This window comes from Lepidochelys kempii, chromosome 16 (genome assembly GCF_965140285.1).
Source record: "Lepidochelys kempii isolate rLepKem1 chromosome 16, rLepKem1.hap1, whole genome shotgun sequence".
In the NCBI taxonomy this organism is placed as follows: Eukaryota; Metazoa; Chordata; order Testudines; family Cheloniidae; genus Lepidochelys; species Lepidochelys kempii.
Window position 1 is genome coordinate 13,505,247 of NC_136395.1, and position 22,861 is coordinate 13,528,107.

At 48.1% G+C, this 22,861-nt stretch overlaps 1 non-coding gene across 1 annotated transcript; it reads right to left on the reverse strand.

Moving 5' to 3' along the window:
* Window positions 1-13,829: 13,829 nt before the first annotated feature.
* TRNAI-AAU (transfer RNA isoleucine (anticodon AAU)) lies at window positions 13,830-13,903 on the reverse strand. The gene has a single exon. It is a non-coding gene; the product is annotated as a tRNA-Ile (tRNA).
* Window positions 13,904-22,861: the final 8,958 nt, after the last annotated feature.

Genomic DNA, 22,861 nt, shown 5'->3' on the forward strand with positions numbered 1-22,861 from the left:
ACCTCTGTTGAATAGTTCTCTTTAATATTTTAGATTTATGTTTATATAGAGACCTCCCCCCCTTCTCACTGGCAATTTTTTGCTGCACCAAATTGCCGTAATGAGAGTCCAGGGCAACCATTGTCTAGATATCCCTTTCTGGTTCTGGAGGTGGATAGAGGACTGCGGGCATCTCAGCTCGGACATGAGGCACAGGGAGCTGAGCCATGCAGTCAGAAGGGGCTGTTGCCTATGGCAGTAAAATATTAGCGACAGCAAGGTAATAATAATATTATAATTCATATCCATCTAGGAACGCATGGTTGTCACTGTGCTTCACACAGTGGCTATTTTATGGCTGTAGCAGGGAGAGAATTCAGATCCAGATGCACAGGCTTCTAACACTTGAGGTAAAGGAGAATGTCCCTTAACTGGCAGCAGTAGAGGGCTTATGGCACACAGGTGAGCAATCCTGATGCCTCACAGTAGGGGTCAGTGACGCACACATACACACTTCCCAGTGTATCACAGTATCTTGCCTTTGCACTGTGTATTGAACTGCCCCTTTCATACTTAAGTACCACAAAGATTTTTAACAGTAATCATTTCTCCCATCTCCAAAATGCAGCCGCCTCTGGGTGGAGCGTGGCAGCTGTTTAACTGCACCCAGCAACAATGAGGAACTGTTTAAGGCCAGGAAGTGAAGAAGAACACTGTATCCCATGGAATTCAGGTAGTCAGACTGTAATTACTCAAATATTATGGGACTCTCTTTGTCATATGAGTGACTGCAGGCTTGCGAGGAGGCAGACATTTCCAGTTTGGCTTGGTGGCAATATTCGGGCTGAGCTATGGAGTTGCCATATCACCCCCTCCTTAGAAAGAAAGGGACTTCAATTTATTAGGCATCTCCCACAAGATGGTTCTGTGGAGAAGACAACTGAAAAATGCTTTGCAACCCCCAATTCCGTAAGCATCTGTCTCATTTCAAGTACTGCTGGGCCTTTCGGTCGGCTGGATGGAAAAGCGAGAGTGCATTCAAATAATCCGTTCCTCCTGAGTGCAGGGGAAAAAAATCAGCTCCAAGGAGCTCAACACCTCAAGCCAACAGATGTCAAGCAAGGGCAAATCGTCTCAAGGAAACCATGCCTCCCAGGCCCCTTCTTGTGTCACCTTCACCAACCTTTGGCTTCTCTCTCTCTTCTCTCCATAGGCGGAGATTAAACACTGTGAGAGAGTTAGCCAGAGGAGAAACAAAATTCCCTCAGCTCTCTGGACAGATTGCAAGTGCCAAAGAGGAGGGTCAAGGCAACTATGTTCTGTGTCAAAGCAGGCATCAGACTGAATTAGGAGCGTCAGGCATGAATTAAAGTGAAAATATCCCGCACGGGACCAAGGGGAAGCAGAGATGGAAGTGGCAGGAGAGGAAAATGAAAGGCAAGGGGTGGAGAGAAACAATGGACCTAGGAACAGAGAACAAAAAAGGTAGTGTCTGGGAATTGGGTCATATCCTTCAAGTAGCTTGTGAACCCCCTAGGGGTGCTCACTGTGTTCTATGCTTTAGAAACCAGCCAGAGCAGCGGTGGGTGTATGGAGTTCGGAATGACATGTGTGTCTGGGTGTGTACATACACATGCTTCTATGCCAGTAGGATTCTTGCATGTTGTGATTGTTGTGTAAAGAGCAAAGGACACAGCAGGAAGGTGACAGGGAAAAACCGGAGATTAAGAACAGGCAGCATTGGGGAGGTGAGAATGCCATAGAGGCACCGGATGTCTGCATGCTCATTGGTATTCCAGGAGCACTTTGAGGTCCCAGCTGAGATCGAGCCTCCATTGTGCTACACACTGCACCAGTGGATTTAACGAGAAACAGTGCCGCCCCTGAAATGCTTATGATCCAAACAGACCGGGCAAGATTATTACCTTGATTTTACAGATGTGGGAACCCAGGGATGAAGTGACTTGCCCAAGGTCACACACGCAGGGAGTCCATGGAAGATCAGAGGTGCCAAGTTCCAAGCCAGTGCCTTAACCACAAGACCATCCTTCCCTTCCTGGGCTGCTGATGTGGGGCATGAGGGAGGCTGTGGCGGGGGGACTGGCTAAAGGGGTAGATGAAAATCCCCTCAGGGGCTCAGCAGGGTTGTGGTAATGCCGAGTCTGGGGATCAATGTGAGAGGAATGGAGAGTAAAGAGCAGTAAATGAGCTGGATTCAAGCAGATGTTTTACACAGTCCTTCATTTAATCCTTTCCTTTTATTTCATTGTTTAATTGGTTTAGCCCTTGTACTTTTCATGCTGCAGGCTGAGGGATCCAGGCTCCCTCTCCTTCTCTCTCTCCACGTATCTCTGTCTGATCTCATTTTTCTCTCTCTCTTCATTTCTGTTCCTATCCCTTATTCTCTCGCTTTCTCTCCCCAGCTTCTTCCTTCCTCTGTCTCTTCAGGCCCCTTATTACTCAAGCAGTTTTTGTTCGTGCTGTCAACTGCTCCAACGTATAAGTGAGATTGTACAGTAAGTGAAGTTAAAAGTATTTCTATGGTGGGATATTTAATCATTTGAATCCTTGATAGGAGCAGCTCTTTTTATTTTCACTAGCTATAAATCCAGGCTCTATCTAATCTCTGATCTCAGAGAGGAGAGAATTAACCAGCTGTATGTGTGACTGGAAAGGAGAAGGCTGGAGAAAAGGGGCCACTTTATCTACATGTCGAGTGGAGCAGCATAGGAATAAGGGACAGAAACATTTCCAAACCTGTGTCATTCTCCACATATTCATCTACACTGGCTTCCTTCACTCTCTCAGCGCTCTCCAACAGAGCAGAGCATTGGAAGCTTCATTTTCATTTATCTCCTTCTTCCGTTATAAACTCAGCAAAAGAGCCTACTGGGGTCCCAGGTTCCTGTCCTTTTTGTGCTGAATGACTCCTTGTGGTCATGATTCTCTGCTGCATTATTTGTAGGCCTCTGAATGAAGTGAGTGCTAGAAAGAGCTGGCTGGGAAATTTTTCTTCATTGAAAAATGTTGTTTGTCAAAACCAAACGTGTTTGCGAAAGAGGTTTTGATTGGATGACTCTCCCAACTCCATAAAAAGGTTTTTTTTTTTAAAAAAAGGGGGTTGACATCTTTTAAATTAAAACATCTTCGATTTCCAATTGGAAACAATGTGTCCATTTTGAAATTTAAGTTGACTAGACTGAAAAAAAGTTGAATAAAGGGAACAACAACAAAGGAGCAGGGCCTGCTCAGGGGCGGGGAGGGAGGGCTGGACAGGGAAAGTGAAGATGGTTGAGAAAGGTGAGAAGATTGAAATTTTTCACTGAAACTTTTTCCTGTTGTTGTTCCCCCAACCCCCAAGACAAACAAGCTAAAAACAATTTTAGATGAACGTGTCCCGACCAGCTCCAAGGATGGAAATGTACATGAGATCAGCTGCTTGTGAGCAGAGAGGGGAGGGATAAGACTGTGGAGGAGGAAGGTTTCAGATCTGAGAAGGAGCTGGCTGGGTTGAGAGCAGAGGTGGGGGGAGGCTGGGTGGCAGAGAATGGGACCTGCGTGGGCTCATGGGGTAGAAAGGATGGAAGGAGCGGGTCTTAACAAGTTTGGATAAGCTTTTAATAAGCAAGTGTAGACCCCATTAGGAGAGAGAGTCATTACTGCCCTTTAGTGACTGGGCCACATAAGGGATTTACAAGGCTGTTAATGGAGTTACTCCTTTAGCACAAGTAGTAGATCTTTGCGTGTCGAGCTAAAGGGGATGGGTTTGAACCCCGTCCAAATAGCATACGTTTTATGTTCACCCTAATATCTCCTCCAACCCCGAGGTTCTCTCCTCAGCAGGAGAACGCAGGATTCCCTCATCTTACTCTCTCCATGTAACTGTCTCCCAGGCACCTTCACCAGCTCCTCCTCCCCCCTCCCCGGGCTCTTCTCTCTCCCCTGCTGTCTCACAGAGACGCTGACATCTTGTTTACCTCTGATGCCAAAATAAAGAAATTTCAGTTCTGAGGCACCTTTTCGTTTGCTGTCAACACACTTAAAAGAAAAAGCTGGAGACATCAAAGGTGCCAGCTCCCTTAAAAACAATAACACCCCCCTTCCTATCGCCCCCACCGCAAAACCAGACAAAAGGAGCTCTGCACAAAAGGGCCCCTCCTGGCTCGATTGGGACCTATCTAACCAACTTGCATATTCCCGTGGTTTTTACCTCAGAACAGGGAGCCTATAAGAGGTGAGGAAGTTGTGTTTACAAGCAACATGGCCTCATTCAGAGCAAAATTCCCATCCATTTGCCAGCCCTGGACTGGGAAGTGATGTTTATTCTGCATCCAGATCAGTCATAAACACGGCGCTGAATGGAACAATAACAATAATTCTAGCTTGCTTTGTGGCCCTTTTCATCCATAGATCTCACAGCATCATGATCCCCATTGCAGCTGGGCAAACTGCAATATTCAGCAGAGAATGTTATCTAGGGATTGTAGCAGGAGGACTGGGAGTCAGGACACAACTGACTTGCTGCGAGAGTTTTATCTCGCTTTACCCCTTCCAAGGGGATTGATTATGCCTCTTAGAAAGCACAGCCCCACTATGGGAGTGTAACAGGGCTCACTCACCACTCCGGCACCTCCTAGTGATCAATACTGGAATTAACTCTGGTAGCCAGAGCATCCTCTTCTGGTGGTGGTGTCTCACTGCCATTACTTCTGCTCCTGGACCCACGTCCCTCCAAGAAGCGCGGTGGCCTCTTCAGTAACACAGCCCTCCAGCCGTGCCACTCGGTTCCCTCGCTTTCAGGGGACGTCTCTGCAATCCCTGTCCAGCCACTTCTCTCAGTGGTGACTGCAGTCTATTGTCTAGACACGTCCCCAGGGGCGAGCGGGGAGGGACCCAGGCAGGCCCACTCCTCCTGGTCCCAGCCCAGGGACCCTACAGAAGGCCACTGCTTGCTGTGTCCCCTCCAACTCCTCAGTAGATTTCCCTGGGCCACTTTCCCGCGGCCCCAGCACCCTCTTTGCCCTCACCTCAGGGCCTCAAGCCTGTAGATCCCTACAGTCCGCCAGAAGCTGCCTTTAGCTCCCCAGGTCTCTGCCTGCAGCATGCTCTGGCCAGGATGCTGGCTGCCTTCAGCCTGCCGGGCAGCCAGTCCTCCTCCCTCCTCAAGCTCTAGGGCATGACTGAAGCTGCTCTGTCCTGCAACTCTTCTTATAGGGACCTGCTGGGCTCTGATTGGCTGCTCCCCTCAGCCTCTCTCTGTCTGTCTGCCTCCTGCCCAGCCTCCCTAGGGCTCTATTAACCCTGTAGAGCCAGTGTGGGGCAGGCACCCTATCACAGGGCGACAGGACATCAGATATTTCATCCACACAGAGGCTGGCCTGTATAAGGCCTAATGGTTCCAGGGCATCGTGTAGTAAGTAGGGCTCTTGCTACACCTACAGAAAAACTGCAGCATGCATGCTGTCCAGAGTTGCAGGGATGGAGCTATGGCTACCCCACCCAGACTCTGGGGCAGAATGTGCTGTTAGCCAGGGTGTCCTACCTTGGCTTTGGGATGCCAAACTAGGGCTGTGTTGAGGCCCCTGCATGAAGGAATTGGTACCAAGCAGAATAGTCTCTCTTCATTTCTGCAAGTCTGTTCAACCACCAGAGCAAGCCCATCAGAGGTGAAGAGGGGTTGAGCAAAGGAGTGCAGTGAGAGAGGGAAATTCCTCCCAGGTCAATCTGATGGAGAGGGTCTCTCCCTGCCCTCTCTGGCCCATTCATTGTGTCGTGCTCTATTCTCAGTGAGAGAAAACCCAGTGCAACCTAGGAGAACACATTTGCAATGAACTCATCACCCCTCCATTGTCCTGGTTTAATCTGCACCCCAGGGCCTCAGCTGCAGGTTGAGACTGCAGGCCCTTGAGAGAGCGGTTGTGCATTGCTTAGGGGATGTTTCCAGGCTAGAACTGAGGAACAATAGCAGATCAGGGTAGGGACAGGCAGGTAAGGACTGAGGATCATTAGTAGAGCTGTCTGGAAGCTCCATACAAGAACAGCAGGCTTGCTTCAGGCTAGGATTGAGGTGCATTGGCAGAGCTGTGTGTGGAGGCCCCGAATTGGGATAGCAGTCAGTGACGCAAGTCAAGACGGAGAAGCACCAGCGGAAATGAGTCTGGAAAGCCCGCATAGATCCTGTAGCCATTATTATTGGATCCCGAGAGCCGAGGGGGCTGGAGTTCACCCTGCCGGGAGGTTCTGATTGTCTGCAGGCAAATGGTCTCACTACACAGGCAACTATGGGATTGTCTTATGCCTTGACCAGCTGGCTAAGGGATGAGCAGTGCTACCAACCAAGACTGGATACAGTTTGTCGCAGGAAGCATGAATTCCTCTCCCATGCACCTTCAGATAACTCCTCCTCCCCCCTGTATATTTATGGCCTCATAGTTTGCAAGGTCGCCACAGCAAGCAAGAGTCGCTAAAGGAGCGCGGCAACCCCAACAGCTTTGGGAGGAGGCTTTCCCCCACTCCCTTGGAGTGCAGGGATTGGTGGGAACTGCCGGGCAGTACTCAGCAGAAGCGGATGATCCGTCACTGTCACTGAGCGGTGGGGGAGGCGCGGACGAGGGGATGCCGAGTTTGCACAGAATACTCATTGCGCACTGAGATTCATGCAGCTGTTCTGCTCCCAATGTAAATATGGACAGCCCCATTCATCACTGGCCTCACTGCCTCAGCACATGTCCGGGAGAGAGGAATGATTTAGTGCCTGCAGCTGGATCAGGCACTATGTTTCTCCAAAACAGCAGCATTTAAAAATTGGGAACATGGGGAGCGGGGGGCGTCCTGAGAGGGGGAGGATTTGGGGGCAAAGTCTGGAGGAGAGAGCCACAGAAGGCTGGAGCTTTTAACCCCTTTCTGCCCCCACTTCCATGCCCTCCATTGCTGTAGCATCTGGGAATCCCGGGCAAAGATCAGGAGCCCATTGTGCAGCTTGGTCACTAAGGAGATAGCCCCCGGCCCAGGCCCAGCTCACAGTCTACATGACAGACAGGGCCCAACAGGAGGACCAAGCAGACAAACTGGGTGGGAGGATAAGATATGACACTGTACCGAGCTGGATTTCAAAGCAGAAGTCCACAGGGTGTGAGTGACAGAAGAACAAGGCCCGCTTGGTGTAAACTGCCTGCTATTCCATTTAGTTCCCTGCAAGGACTGGAGATGCTGGTCACTGTGAGTCTGTTTCAAGGCTGGGGAACCATCCTCCCTGGCAGCTCTGTAGCTAGAGAGAAAGGTCTGCTCATGAGTTAAACAGTGGGGGCAAAGGTACATTCCCCTGTGCAGATCCTGGGAGACTTCCCCTCAGGGAACGTGGGGCATTTTCAGTTAACCTGTCTAGGTGCTTCTCTGGCCCTTGTCACTGGCGTATCTCAGCACTTCACAATCATAAATGAATTCCATCCTCCCCACACGCCTGGGAGGTGAGGAAATGGTATGGTCCCCATTTTACAGTTGGGGAACTGAGGCACTGCGTAGATTTCTTTCCCAAGATCACATACCAAGAAATTGAACTGAGTTCCCTTAAGTCCTAGCACAGCACTCTAGCTACTGGACCAGCCTTCACACTGAGGGTCAGCCTTCACAGTCAAATCTGGAGAGGCAGGGGGGAGTGCTGTGTTGGTGGGGGGGAATGGAGTATTGTGGGGGGCAGATGTAAGACACAGAGATCTGGAATAGCGGCCGCAGGCAGGGAGGGAGCAGGAGGGGCAGGGCTGAGGGTGGAGTTGCGCAGGTGGGTGGGAGCTATATTTCTGCACTGGGAAGACTAGCCGTGTAGGAGACAGGGAAGCTGCCGAGCACCAGAGGAGAAGAGCTTTGCGCCCGCTGGCAGGGCTTGAGGAAGTCATGCTTTGGGATGTGCAGGCGCTCCAAGCTCACTTCTCCGAGTAAATGAGAGCCAAGGGAGAGGCGGTGGAGGCTGCCTGGTCATGATGCACATGCAGCGAGCTTCACTAACCCACGCAGGGGGAGCTGATCACAGAGGTGAGGGTGGAAGGGAGATTCCCGCCCCTCTCCCCCCCCCCCCCCCGGGAAAAAGGGCTTTTCACTTCATCCCTCTGGAGCATGGAGCAGGTGGGCAGATCCCACCCATGTGTGCCCTGCCACTGCAGAGTGGGGGTGAACTGTAGATGGGCAGCTCTGGCACTGCCTTGTCTTGCCCTCCAGCATTTCTCTGCAAAGCCCTCCTGCTGCATCTGGCCAACAGCACCGCATCTCATTGTCCCCCCGCCGGCGCCAGGCTCTCACTCCTGGCCGTCTTGAAAACACACTTGCATTCGGCTTGTGCAGTGTGTTCAGCCTGTGCTAATTACACCCTTGACGCAGAAATAAGAACTGCTTGTGTCTATAACAGTGCAGAGGTGAGGGAGGTTAATTAACACAGAGGAAAGATGCTGAATGTCCTTACGTAACACCCCCTTCCATATGCATTAGCGCCAGAGACTGAAGATCCTTTTGTTTAACCTAACATAGCCCGCGACTCTCTTTTTTCCTCTCTCCTCCATCCCTGGATTAGTGCTGCTGAACGGTATCGATGAAGCTGTGCCGGGCTGGCATTGGCAGAAGGCCTCACAGAAACCACAGTCCCTTGTCTTATTAACAAGTGAACAATCTCTCCCTTGTTCGACGGGTCTCCAGGTCTTTCTCCCACCATGCACGCCTCACTCCCTGGGGATTTGGGTGTGCCACAGGAAAGCCAAGGGCTGGATTTCTTTGCCAGCCTGGCACCCAAAGCCTGCAGAACATCTGAGCACCCTAGGATAGGCGTCCTTCCCTTAGGGAGGCAGAGGGAAAGAGGTCTGGGCATGCTCCTTATTTCACTCTTCTGCTCAGCCTCCCCCAGCCCGTGCCTGCAAACCATACCCATTGCTCTTTATTTGCATGCCCCATAGACAATGTGGACAGGGCACTGGATTAGCAGCCAGGGTTCTAATTCCGGCTGTGCCACTAAGCCACCGTGTGACCTTGAGCAAGTTCCTTTTTCGTCCTCTCCCGCCCGTTGCCTGTCTTGTCTATTGAGAAGGTAAACCCTCTGGGGGCAGGCATTGTCTCTTACAATGCATTTGTGCAATGGGGCATGCTACTGTAATATAAACAATTAGACAGCTTTAATCCTAAACGCTGTGGAAAAAGGGGGAACACAAAGACACGCCCAGGTGTTACGTGCAAGGGTGTCTCCATCCGGGCCCCTGAATGCCCAGGCCTAGCTCTGTGTCTCTGTCTCTGCCTTGTTAATGTGAAAGAGGCTGGTAAAACTTGTCTCACCTTGCTCTCAATAATTACAGGTCTCCCAGGAAACTTTTACAAAGGTTGTAAAAGGTTTTATTAGAAAGGATTTGGCTCCTGTGAATTGATCAGATTAGCAAGGCACTTCGCTCACCTCCTCCAGTGGAACTGCTATTTGCTCATTTTACAACAGGAAGCCTTACCAAAAAAATTAAAAGGAGAGGCCTAGTCACCATCTCAACCCAGATGATAGAATTCCAAGTTAATCACCTTAACTGCGTTGGTCAGGATGAATTACAGTGGGGCACAACATGCCACCCAAAGGAGAAATACAGCTCGTAATTCCAGTGAGCTGATGCACCAGGGGGAGAGATGCAACAGCTGACGTGTGCAGCACATTTGACTCAGAGTCAGCATTGGAGAGTCACAGCCTTAGCAGGTGGAAATGGCCATTGGAGCAATCTCCACTGATGGAAAGGAGAGAGACAGATTCCCACCAGTTGAGTATTCTGCCCCTGACGGTTTAAATCTCACTCATTCATGTAGAATTGGGGGACATGGTATATAAGATAGTGAGATGGTTTCCAACCTTTTGGGGCAACTATACCAACTGACATCACAGAGGCCATGGTGGAACCAACCAGCAGCTGCTGCCTTCTGCTGAACTGTCTCATCTCCACTTAAACTGCTCTCACACTGGTGAGATATTGGGGCTTGGAGAAACTCCATTCAAGGGCAGAGCACCAGCAACTGTTGGAATTACCAGTACCAGCACATGTGCCTTAACATGGTTACATCCAGAAAGACTCATGCTGCCAAATTCAGATCTAGGTCCAGAGGTCGGACAGAGAGGAGGGCTCACATCTGGGGTCTCAGTTCGGGCCATTTGGAAAATGCGGCCCAAGATCTTGATTCAGACTTTGAACACCCCCAAAATTTCTGGATGTTTGGAGCCACAGATTTGGTTCAGGACCCTTTTTTTTAATAGTATTTGTTTTGAAAACAGGGAAGAAAGTGCTTAAAAGTATCCCATTCCTTCTAAAATCCTGTTCCTGTACAACATATGCCCCTTTGTAACTCTTCCCTACTTGCCCAGTGCCTGGTGCTTACACCAATGTCCTTTTTCCTACCAGATGCTGGCCTAACAGAGGAAGCCCATCTCAAAGGCTCTGACTCAGGGCCTAACCAGCTCCCGGCAGGGAAAAGGCAGGAGGAAATGCAAAACTGGAAGGAAGAGATACAAATCTTCCAATGCTTGTTAATTCTAAACCAGCTCCATTCGCAGAGCAGCGGGGCTGGGGCTGGCTGGAATACATTAGCAGCCCTCGGGGAGTGTGCCCCCTCTGGCTTAAAATCTGGAGACAGAGAGAGAGAGAGATAACAAAGGTGGTATGGATATTAAACACACACACAGAGCAATGCCCTGCACTGCATCCAGTTGGCATAGACTGACTTTAATTCCCCCTCCGCCCCAATCCCACTTTGCTCCAAAGACAGGGCTAATCATTTAACATGCAGCCAGATACTGGCAAAGATAATAGCTGGATAACAGAGAAAAAGGGAGGGGAAGTCAGGAAATGGAGTCACTGAGGCCCTGATTCACTGAAGCTTAACTCTAAGCATGTGCTTTGGTCCAGACTTCAAGTGAAACATGAGCTTCACTGTTTTCCTGAATGGGGATGTTTTCCTGAACCAGGCCCTAATCTGGGTGCAGAAATAACCCCACCTGCCCTCCCACCTCATTCCCTCATTATTCCATTTGTTCTAGGACATGATGAGAGAGTCTGTTCTCACACCTCCTGCTCAATATGTTTGTAGCTCATAGATTTCATGCTGTACGTGTGGCTTGCAGACCCAGAGAGACCAGCTTTCTAGAAACCAATCGTGCTCCTGTAACAGACAAGTCCCTTTGACTGGGGACAGGTTAGGTTTAAACTGTCCTGGCTTGGGAGATGATAATACTGCTACTTTCTCCGCCACATGTTCTCAACTGCATGAAATTTCCCCCTGTGGCCTCTGTTTTGATATATGACATTATTCAGCCAGACCCGGCCATTGTTCAGACCTTTCTAGCTGTGTAGGAGGACTTTGAAACTTGTGACACAGCTCAGCCTTACCAGACCTGACTATATATCCACAGTAACACAGTACGTTAGCTAGAGATAGAGGCACCTCTTTGTTTTAATTGTCCCCAGTCAGATACATCCCTTTCCCTTCCCAAATCGAGCGGTTTTCTCTTTCCCCATCCTCCTCCCATCTCTGTTGACAGAGAAGGAAAGCTAATAGAAGGCAGGCAGAATTTAGCCTCACTGGGACTGCTTTATACGCTGACAAAACCATTCTTTTCTCTGCACGTTAAATATTCATGGCACTCCGATTTTTAGATACAAAGGCACATTTTGTTTCCAAATGTGCTGATCCAGAAATGCTTCTCTGCATTGATTTTCTTTCCCACCCACCTGCACAGAAAAGGGGGAAAAGGGGTGCCCCGTCCTAACTGAAGTATTGTCATATTTTGCTTTGCTTAGAGGTGTTTTGGGGGGTTGGTTAGGCTTTTTTAAAAATCGTGTTTGCTATTTATGGCGCAAGCTGATATTTGTGCATTGAGGGTTGGAGGGGGTGGTTTTGTGCATTGTACATACAGCACGTCAGTTTCCCATGTCACAGCCTGTTGTTAAGCCCATAAAACAAGGTGCTTTCACAAAGGCCCCATATATTACTGACATTCTGAATATTTGTAAATTTTGAGACAATATTTGCGTAGGCTGCAAAAGCAAAGCTTCTGAATCAAGTGACAGATCACAGGTGGTGGCAAAAGCACAATGCAGACACCACATTTTAGTATTTAGCGGGGAAGCAGAAACAACAAACCAGGATTGTGTATTAACAGACACACAAAGCAAACAGCAGAAGGCAAACCAAGTGGAAAATGGTATTTTTGAACATAGAGATTCTCGATCTGGATCTGGATCAGAGCCTTCCTAGAAGCATTAGCATCCAGGGTTTTGGTTTGTGCCCATCTTGGACTGTTTATTGTATGCTAGGATCGAGGTTTTCCAAAGAACTCAGCCACAGAGCTGACTGGGAAATGATTTTTTTTTTTTTTTGCCTCCCATGAAAAAATTTAGTGGGGGAAAAGAAATCAAATATTCATGAAGATCTTTCAGAGACCTCCCTTGGGCTTCTCAGAACATTCCAATCTGAATGCTTAGTTTAAAGGCTTAATTTGGTGCAATCCCATTTTTCAGCAACAAACAACAACAAATTGTTGCCAAAAATGTCAATCAGCTCTATTCAAGTATTAAAGAGGACTCAAACTGACGGATGAAGGTGGTGATTCTGGGGATTGCTCCTATCACTGTATGGATTGGAACCCATCAGCAACTTGTGTACAAAATGTTAACAAATTGTACTTTTTAAAGCCATGCATTTGTATTGGATATGTGCCCTCCCCAGGGACAGGCTGGCTCCCAGGGCTGGAAAAGGCAGTTGGTAGTGTCCAGCTGGTTTGAATTCAGTCTGAGGCGATGGTGGCTCAAAATCTGTATCTCATTGCTGTTTGGTGGTCTATACGACATGCAGCTTGGATGCTACCAGTGATGAGCATACTATAAAAACCTATATAGATTAGAATAGAAGAGGTGGCCCTCAGTCTAACTCCTAGAGGGCAAGTGTCCACAGGGATTTGAATGGAATAGAATCAAAACACCAGGATCACCTGATGAGTAACCAAAAAGTTGAGTTGGGATTTTCAGAGGAGCCTAATGGAATTAGAGCTTCCAACACTGGTGAATTGGGGTGCCTAACTTCCTTGGTCCTCTATGGAAATACCAACCTGAATACCTAGCTTAAAGGCTCAGTTGCCCTTTCAAGGGAATGACTAGCAAGTTAGGTTGTGGGTTTGCCCTAAGAAGTGACAAAGAGGCATTTTTTAGCCATCGTCAGCCCATAGATTGGAGGAAGAAAGAAACATAGTACACGGTACTAGCTAGGGACCTGACTATCGTACTAACAGTTGTACACGGTGTTAGTTTGGTACCTCTTACGTATAAGTGCTGGTTCTAATAGTGATTTCTCTTGTAGATGTCGTCCTTCCACAGTTAGTGTGACCTTCCTTTTCTGCGGTTGCCTATTGATAAATACCAGTGTGAGACTCAATATACATTTGCTTGGGTTTTTTATAACCTGTTTCTCCACAACTTTGGGCAGATCGTGTTATTATAGAGTGACAATGTAACCCACTGGTAGGCATGCATTACAGACGCTCCTCAGGATTGATTCACAGAGAACACGAGCTGTTACAGCCCACACCTGCTGTGTCCCAGCTATTGAACACAAGCGATAGTAGCTCATGCTTTTAGCTCTGGAGATCATAGAATACCAGGGTTGGAAGGGACCTCAGGAGGTCATCTAGTCCAACCCCCTGCTCAAAGCAGGACCAATCCCTAATTTTTGCCCCAGATCCCAAATGGCTCCATCAAGGATTGAATTTACAACCCTGTGTTTAGCAGGCCAATGCTCAAACCCCTGAGCTATCCCTTCCCTCAAGGAAGACACATCACTTTCTTAGGACTGTGAAGTGGCCAGCATGGGGCTTGAACCCACAACCTTGGCGTTATTAGCACCACACTCTAACCAGCTGAACTAGCTGGCCCACTAAGTGCATACCCTCGTGGGCTGGCCAAGAGAGCGGCTTTGACATTTTTCCTGATTTATTTTTGGCTACCAAACACCGTGGACAACAAAAAACAGCTTTGCTTGCTTTTGTTGGCTTTGCTGAGTAGCCATACATTTGGGGTTTTTTATGAGGGCTAGGGAGGGAAATTTAAAGATACAGGGAAGGGATCTCAGATACACTGAGCTCATGCTTGGTGCAGTTGAGTATGGCAGGAGGCAAAGGGAGCTCTAAACTACCTTTCCAATTCCCCCACTCCTGAGCTGAAGTGACATTCAAATCCTCCCCTCAGTGTAAGTCAAATCAGCCCATTGGAGACCATTCAGCGGCCGTTCTCTGCCCCAGATGTGCCTCCGACACTCTCCCTATGCTGGAGGGAGGGAGTAGGTGGTGCAAAGGCATCACAGGAAACTTTATAGAATCAAAGTCATAGAAATTTGCTAGATTGTCGGGCTCAATGGGTAGTGATCAATGGCTCCATGTCTAGTTGGCAGCCGGTATCAAGTGGAGTGCCCCAAGGGTCGATCCTGGGGCCGGTTTTATTCAATATCTTCATAAATGATCTGGAGGATGGTGTGGATTGCACTCTCAGCAAATTTGCGGATGATACTAAACTGGGAGGAGTGGTAGATACGCTGGAGGGGAGGGATAGGATACAGAAGGACCTAGACCAATTGGAAGATTGGGCCAAAAGGAATCTGATGAGGTTCAATAAGGATAAGTGCAGGGTCCTGCACTTAGGACGGAAGAACCCAATGCACAGCTACAGACTAGGGACCGAATGGCTAGGCAGCAGTTCTGCGGAAAAGGACCTAGGGGTGACAGTGGACGAGAAGCTGGATAGGAGTCAGCAGTGTGCCCTTGTTGCCAAGAAGGCCAATGGCATTTTGGGATGTATAAGTAGGGGCATAGCGAGCAGATCGAGGGACGTGATCGTTCCCCTCTATTCGACATTGGTGAGGCCTCATCTGGAGTACTGTGTCCAGTTTTGGGCCCCACACTTCAAGAAGGATGTGGATAAATTGGAGAGAGTCCAGCGAAGGGCAATAAAAATGATTAGGGGACTGGAACACATGAGTTATGAGGAGAGGCTGAGGGAGCTGGGATTGTTTAGCCCCAGGGGTCCGCAGACCACAGGTTAAAAACCACTGATGTAGACCATCCCTGACAGGTGTTAGTCTAACTTCTTCTTAAAAATCTCCAATGACAAAGATTCCACAACCTCCCTAGGTAACTTGTTCCAGTGCTTAACCACCCTGACAAATTTTTTCCTAATGTCTAACGTAAATCTCCCTTGCTGCAATTTAAGCCCCTTACTTTGAGTCCTTTCCTTAGTGGTTAAGAAGAAAAATGTATCACCCTTTTCTTTGTAACAACCTTTTACGTACTTGAAGACTGGTATTATGTCCCCGCTCAGTCTTGTCTTCTCCAGACTAAACAAAACCAATTTTTTTCAGTCTTTCCTCATAAGTCTTATTTTTGACACCTTTTATTATTTTTGTTGGTCTCCTCTGGACTTTCTTAATTTGTCCATATCATTCCTGAAGTTTTGTGCCCAGAACTGGACACAAAAATTCAGTTGAAGCCTTGTCAGTGCTGAGTAGAGCGGAAGAATTACTTTTTGTGTCTTGCTTCCAACACTCTAGTTAATACATCCCAGAATGATGTTCCCAATTTTTTTTGCAACAGTATCACATTGTTGACTCATGTGCAGTTTGTGATCCACTCTAGCCCCCAGATCCTTTTCTGCAGTACTCCTTCCTAGACAGTCATTTCTCTTTTTGTATTTGTGCAATTGATTGTTCCTTCCTAAGTGGAGTACTTTGCATTGGTCCTTGTTGGTCTGAAAGAAATAGGATGAAATTCATTTCTCCAGTTTGTCAAGACCATTTCGAATTCTAATCCTGTCCTCCAGAGTCCTTGCAACCCCTCCCAGCTTAGTATCATCTGCAGACTTCATAAGTGTACTCTTTATGCCATTATCCAAATCATTTGTGAAGCTATTGAATAGAACCAGACCCAGGGCAGATCCCTGTGGCACCTCACTCAATATACCCTTCCAACTTGACTGTGAATACCTCAACTGAGGATTGCTCCGTGCTGGCAAAATCTTTAGCTGCCTGCTCATTGCAGTTGTAAATCCCCTTTATGCATCCAGAGCACTGCAATAGGGACTTATTTAGGGTCAAGGAGCTGGTCATATTACGGAGTGGCAGTAAATTATTCCATAGTTGAGTTTGCAACTGAATTTCTGTTATAAACCAAAAAAAAGAAAAGGAGTCCTTGTGGCACCTTAGAGACTAACACATTTATTTGAGCATAAGCTTTCGTGAGCTACAGCTCACTTTGTCCAATGCATGCAGTGGAAAATACAGTGGGGAGATTTTATAAACCTGATTTTGTATGACCTGACCCAACTCTCAAAATCCACAAATAAAGGACTGTCAGCCTCCAAACTGGTAAGTTAGGTGTAGGGCCAAAGAAGAGGTTTTCCACCAACTTTCAAGTGAATTGGAAAAAGGGGCTCCTGAATCATGACACCCTAAAATAGAGATGTTCAACAGAGTCCACAAAGCCGCCTGTTTTTTGTTGGGTGGGTGGGTAGTGTCTGATGGAGGATTATAAAGTGGCGGGAAACTGGCTGTCTCTCTTAGCTAATCATCTCCTGCCTTTTTAGTGTTTGGTGTCTTTTAATGTCATAGGATGCTGGTACATGAAGGCTAATATTAGCTGCTAGCTGGGCTCTGCTGAAACACACCATCCAACCCGAACTCCGTTAAAATGAAATTCTTTTCGTTTGTGAATTTCAAGCAATACCCGTAACTTAGACCATGGGGGGGCCAGAGGTCAGCACGAGCACCTTTAGAGCAGGCGGATCAGGGAGAGAGATCTGGGGGGGCATGGGAAACGATTGCAAGTAAGGGCCGATCAGTAGACACAGAGTCCCAAATTATTTTACCGTCCATTGAAACAATCCACCGGCTTGCACTGCCTGACCAGTTGGGGATTAGCGGTCGTTGTTATCCACACCGCAGAAACCACCATCCAATTCGCACTAACTGGAAGCCTCGGCAGCGAGACCAGAGGCTGAATGGGCCATGGAGACTCCCCTCCCCTCTTGTCCCCAGAGCTGTCAATCCAGGACTGAGCTCACTAAAAAGAAATAGATAACTCTCTCCTTGGGTAGCTGAGCACACTTAGCCTTAGGGCTTGTAACTCAGTCACCACACACACACAGCCAGCGTGGCACATGTCAATACTCTATATCTGTAGTGTGCTTGAGTCCCAGGCAGGAGTCAGTGCCGCACTGTGCTAGGAGCTGTACAAACACAGAACAAAAAGAAGGTCCCTGCCACACAGCGATGATGATTCAAGTCTAAGATGAGACCATACTGTACACTGTATGTTAGGAATGGTTATATCTTGGGGCAGTGCAAAAGACTCATTTAGAACCCAGGACCACCCCTAAAGGCTTGTCTACATGATAAAGTTGCATCAGTTTCACTTAAATGTTTTTTTAATCAATTTAATTAAACGGGTGCAAGCCCTTGTGTAGACATTCTTATCTCAGGGTAAGAGTGGCTTGTATCATAGCAGTAATATTTTGGTTGTACAGTGCCTAATACTTGACCCTAACAGAGAATGAAATATCAGTCTCTGCTTGTGATGAGGTTTACAGACTAAGGCCAAGACAGGGAAGGGTTGGAGCAGTACTGGGCCAGGAAAGCTCTGCCCCATAGGCACAGCCAGACATGCTTCTGAGGAAAAGACCCGTGTAAAGAGAGCACTATTAGCCCAGTCCAGGCGGGAAGAGAGAAGTCGTTTCCTGGAGGAGCACTTCCGTACTGGTGGAAGAAGAGGCCCCTATTGAGTAGGTCCAGCTGTGAGTCTTTCGACCCCCTTTTTAACAGTACCCGAGAGGGAGGGAGAACTGGGGGCACCAGAGGGTTATCTGCATTGGCCCCAGCCTGTGTGGGTTTGAAGTAAAAGATGGTAAGCCAACAGCGGCCATGCCTCCAATGGAGGCATTGGGCGTGCTAGGAAGTGGCCAAGAGGAGGGTGAGCAGGAGGGGAGCTGAACCCTGGCCATTCCAGACTATTACACTTCTTGTGCCCTGGGCCAGGACCCAGTGGAGCAGGAGGGTCAGGGTCCCCCTGCTCATCCCAGATTCCCCAACTCCTAGCCCAGGGACAAGCAGGACAATGGGTTATCGACAAGGAAACTGACCCAGCTGGGACCCCATCCAGGGGACTTAGGACACATTGGACTGAAAGAGACTGGAGTTGGAGGCCCAGACTACTAGGGCCTGCTGACCAAACAAACAATCCCGCTACACTGCCCCAAAGTTTAGCTTGAACTGACTCCTAAGTGACTGAAGGTAAACTGAAGTAAGCCTGGTTTAAAATGAAATGAGAGTCTTAACATAGCCTCTAGCACCAGTTTAACTAAATCAGTTTAAAATCACACCTTACATTTAAACAGTGCCACTTTTCCCCATAGATGAGGCTTACACAATGTGATGAGGGTCATAGCTAATCCTGGCATAAACTACCCAGGTCCACAAACATCCATAGACTTGAACTGATACACAGCTCATTCCCCATAGCCCTGTGTACCATCAGCATTATAAGATTAGCCTCATAGATTTGAAAGCCAGAAAGGAACATTAGGATGATCTAGTCTGACCTCCTGTATAACACAGGCCAGAGAATTTCATCCAGTTACACCTACACTGAGCCCAATATCTTGTGTCTGACTCAAGCATAACCTCCCAAAATCATCCAGTCTTGATTTGAAGACGCCAAGAGATGAGGAATCCACCACTGCCCTTGGTAGTTTGTTCCAATGGTTAATCACTCTCACTATTAAAAATGGCAGGTTTCAGAGTAACAGCCGTGTTAGTCTGTATTCGCAAAAAGAAAAGGAGGACTTGTGGCACCTTAGAGACTAAACATATTCTCTGTGTATATATAAAGCCTGCTGCAGTTTCCACGATATGCATCTGAGGAAGTGAGCTGTAGCTCACGAAAGCTTATGCTCTAATAAATTGGTTAGTCTCTAAGGTGCCACAAGTCCTCCTTTTCTTTTTACTATTAAAAATGTGTCTTATTCCTAATTTGAATGTGTCTGGCTTTTACTTCCCACCAGTGGTTCTTGTTATGCCATTATCTGCTAGATTGAAGAGTCCTTTAGTACCAGGTAGTGTCTTCCCATTAAGGTACTTAAACACAGAAATCAAGTCTCCTCTCAATCTTTTTTGCATTCCCCTTCCAACTCCACTAAGTGCTGCTAAAACCCTCCCCAGCTTAATTTCTACATCTTCAACGCCCCCTGGCTCATCCTCATACCCTCACCTTAGAGGCAGATCCCATGCCTGGGGAATGCTGCCATAGCCCATCCCACCTCCCTTCTGGTCTTGAGTTCAGGATTCTGTGCTTGTTTTGTGACAGCTGATGGCACCTGGTAACTTGGAATGCTGCACTGGGACTCCCAGCTCCTGTGAGTTTGCTTTGAACACTGAGCTGGGGTTCACCCGATCTCAGACCTCCCTCCATGAACTGGATCAAGGGATACGCTTGGTAGAGGGGAAGAGGGTTGGTATATTCTAACCAGCGTGTAGTTGCGAAACTTGCTTCTGATGGGAATAAATCCATCCCAAGAGGAAGGAAGAAGGAAACAGATTCATTCCCCCTTGCCCTTCACACCAAGCATGAAAAGGACTTTTACTGTTTTAATGCAATTAGCCTTTACGTTGTGTCACAGGTCCCATGATGGATGAGAAGTTAACAATAAATACAGAAGTAATGACGATCGCAATCACAGAAAGCAATTCTCAGCTAGAATAAAGAGTCTCCGGGATGTGAACAGCCTGCGATACACTATTGATTCATTTCCTTCTTTATCACGCTTCACTCCTCCTAGCTCACCAGAGCCCCAGCCTTGGTGCTGCCAGGCCTGCCAGCCTGCAGCTCTGTCGAGTGGGCTTGAATTATTAACATGCAGGAGCCCTTCAGTGGGACACTCCGTGATTAATAATTCAGCAGAGGGGCTGCAGCCAGAGGGAGGCCAGGAGGGAGATGCTGCTGCTGAGCCCACGGAGGGCTAGCCCTGGGTGCCATGGCAGGTGGCATTCATCAGGATGGCGTTACCTGCACATGAAGCCTGTGGCGACGGGCCTGATGTATGCAATGTGAAGGATCAACAGTTTGCAAATTTGTTCGTCTCGATGTTCATTGACGTTCCTGGAACAGAGCTGGTATCTCCTCCCCTCACTGGGAATGTGTTGGAGTGAATCCTAGCAGAGCTGGACTACAACAAGGAACAGGAGCTCCTGGGCTTGTAACCTTTCCATAATAGCGGGTCACTGTTCTCAGGACTTAACAACTGTCCACTGTGCACAATGCCTCTGGCTTCCAGCTGACAGACCAGGCCACAGGGCATTAATATTATTTAATATTTATATTACAGTAGTGCCCAACGGACCCCATCAGGATCAGGCCCCCATTGGGCTAACTGCTGTACAAACACATAAGATGGAATTCAATACAGAAACAGCCCCCATAGGGCTGTTTAAAAAAACAGCAACACTTTAGTGGTGGTGTCAATTGTTGGAATGACAACTCTGTAGTGGCATCCTTGCTGTGACCATGGGTGAGAGCAGTGCCAGTTTCTGCCAGACTGCCCCAGCCGTGCCTCTGCCTGGATCTATAGGGATCAGTCCTAAACAAAGTCAGAGCTTTTAAGGGCAGATAGAACCATGAGATCATCTTGTCTGCCACACAGCGCAGGCCAGAGAATTGCATCTCGTGATTCCTGTTTTGAGCCCCATAACTTGCGTTTGACCAAAGCACATCGTCTAGAAAGACATCCAGCCTTGATCTGAAAAATTCAGGAGCTGAAGGATCCACAGCTTCCTTTGGTAAAAAGTGGCAGAGGAGCAGAAGTTCTTGCAGTCTCCGGGCTCGATCAACGCTACAGCTGGGTGCCATTTTAATGAAAACATCTGTGAAAACTTCACCCCGGCTTTTTGTTGTCCAAAGTTGCAAGGAGGAATTTCACAGAATTTTGTGACTGGATCTGCTCAGTACTTAGCCTCTCTGTTGAGCAACAGCAGAGATGCCAATTACAAGGTGCCAGACAGGTTTTGTGCTGAGTATGTTTGCCCAAAGGAAAGTGGAGCGAGAGAGAGAGACCCATCAACTCATCCCTTGCTGCCCCAGAACCACTTCACCCCCTGCGCTGCACCCACATTGTATGTCTTGTCTTTATTTAGAGCTAGATTGTGCCCTTAGGCTGAGTGGGGGTGGTGAGTAAATTGCATTACCCCAGGACTAGTTCTGGGAGGTGCTGTGATGACAAACACCCCTCTGCGGCACAAGGCCTCCCTGGATTTCTGCTTGCTCCAGGAGAGGCATAGGGAGGTAGTAATTTGCCACTGGCTGAAATTCCCCTTGCTTACTCAGCTGCTCTCATCAGTGAATTGGGTGGGTGGAGCCAAAGGTCCACCATTTTCTCACCCCTTCCCACCTACCTGCTCAGGGGAAGGAATAAAGCCCCGATTCAACAGAGCATTTAAGTAACGGAAGTGAACGGGACTGCCCATATCCTTAAAGCGAAGCATAGATGAACGTGCTTTGCTGAACTGGGGCTTAAATAAGCACACAGCCCTGCTAACTACAGCCGACCTAGGCCCAAGGTCTGGGTATCTGGCAAGGGTCTCAAGAGATGTTGTCTTTTTACTCCCTTGCATGGGTGCATAGCCCAAGTCACAAAGGAGTCCTCAGAACACTTGATTCCTAAGATCCTCTGGGCTTGGAATCAGACATGCCAAACCTGAAGCAGAAATTGGGCTTGTTTTTGGCTTAATTGGCTTGTGAGTTACTTGTTGGCTAGTTTTTGGCTTGTAGCTCGTTGCTTCTTGTTTTTGATCGGCTCCTGGCAAGCAGGGGCAAGGGTGGGGAGAGAGTCAGGGGTGCACAGCAGGCCCAACACAGCCCCAGACTGCACGCTGGGGGGATCTAGTCACAGAGTGTTGGGGTTCTTAGGGATTGGCTTGTTTGGGCCTTGTTTTGAAATGGGATTAGCTTGATTTTGGGCTTATTGTGAAAGTCGGGGTGTTTATTTACCACGTGAAAGTTGGCCACTGTGCCCGGGATGCCATAGGGCTTGCGTACACGAGGAAGCTATGGCAAAATAAGCCAGGCTGTGCATTTAGAGCACGGTAGCTATTCCATACTGGAACCAGTGTGGAATAGCTATTCCCGGCTATTTCCCCATGCAGACAATCCCTTATAACATCTGTCTGTACAACATGCTGTATGGTTCCTTTTCACGCAAGCTGTGTCTAAGTGTGATACATGTCCTAGGGAAACTCTTTGCTGTTTCATTACGGCTGAGCTTGCTCCCCCTTCAAACATCATTTTCCTGCAAAATTCTGAATCACATGCTTGCTTGTTTGTTTGTTTTCTTTGGATTTCATGGGAATATTTGCACCCCCAATATGCTTTCGGCAGGATCCATCTGGTGCAATGGATTTCCTGCCTGCTGTGGAAAAAAATTAAACTACCAAACCCATCTCCATGCAATCAAATAAAACAGAGTAACTCCCCTCCTCCCCGCCACACGCCCCCGACAGAGACTGATTCACCATGGTCCTGCTCCTTGTGCGGTCATTGACACCAGGGATCTAAGAGGGGATGGCTCTCCACCAGGCAAAGAGGGGATCTAAATCAGGATGGCTCTCCACCAGGCAGGGCAACACAGAGTCAGGTCCATCTTATTTTGTAAGGGTCAGCTGATTCAATAGGCCTGCTGCCTTTCAAGTATCCCATTTCCCCCAGCTTTCCAAGGTTTCACCAAACAGAAGGGGCTTTGGCAGATGGGAGTTTGTCTAATGATTAGAGTGAAGGACTGGAGGCCAGGACTCCTTTTCTCAT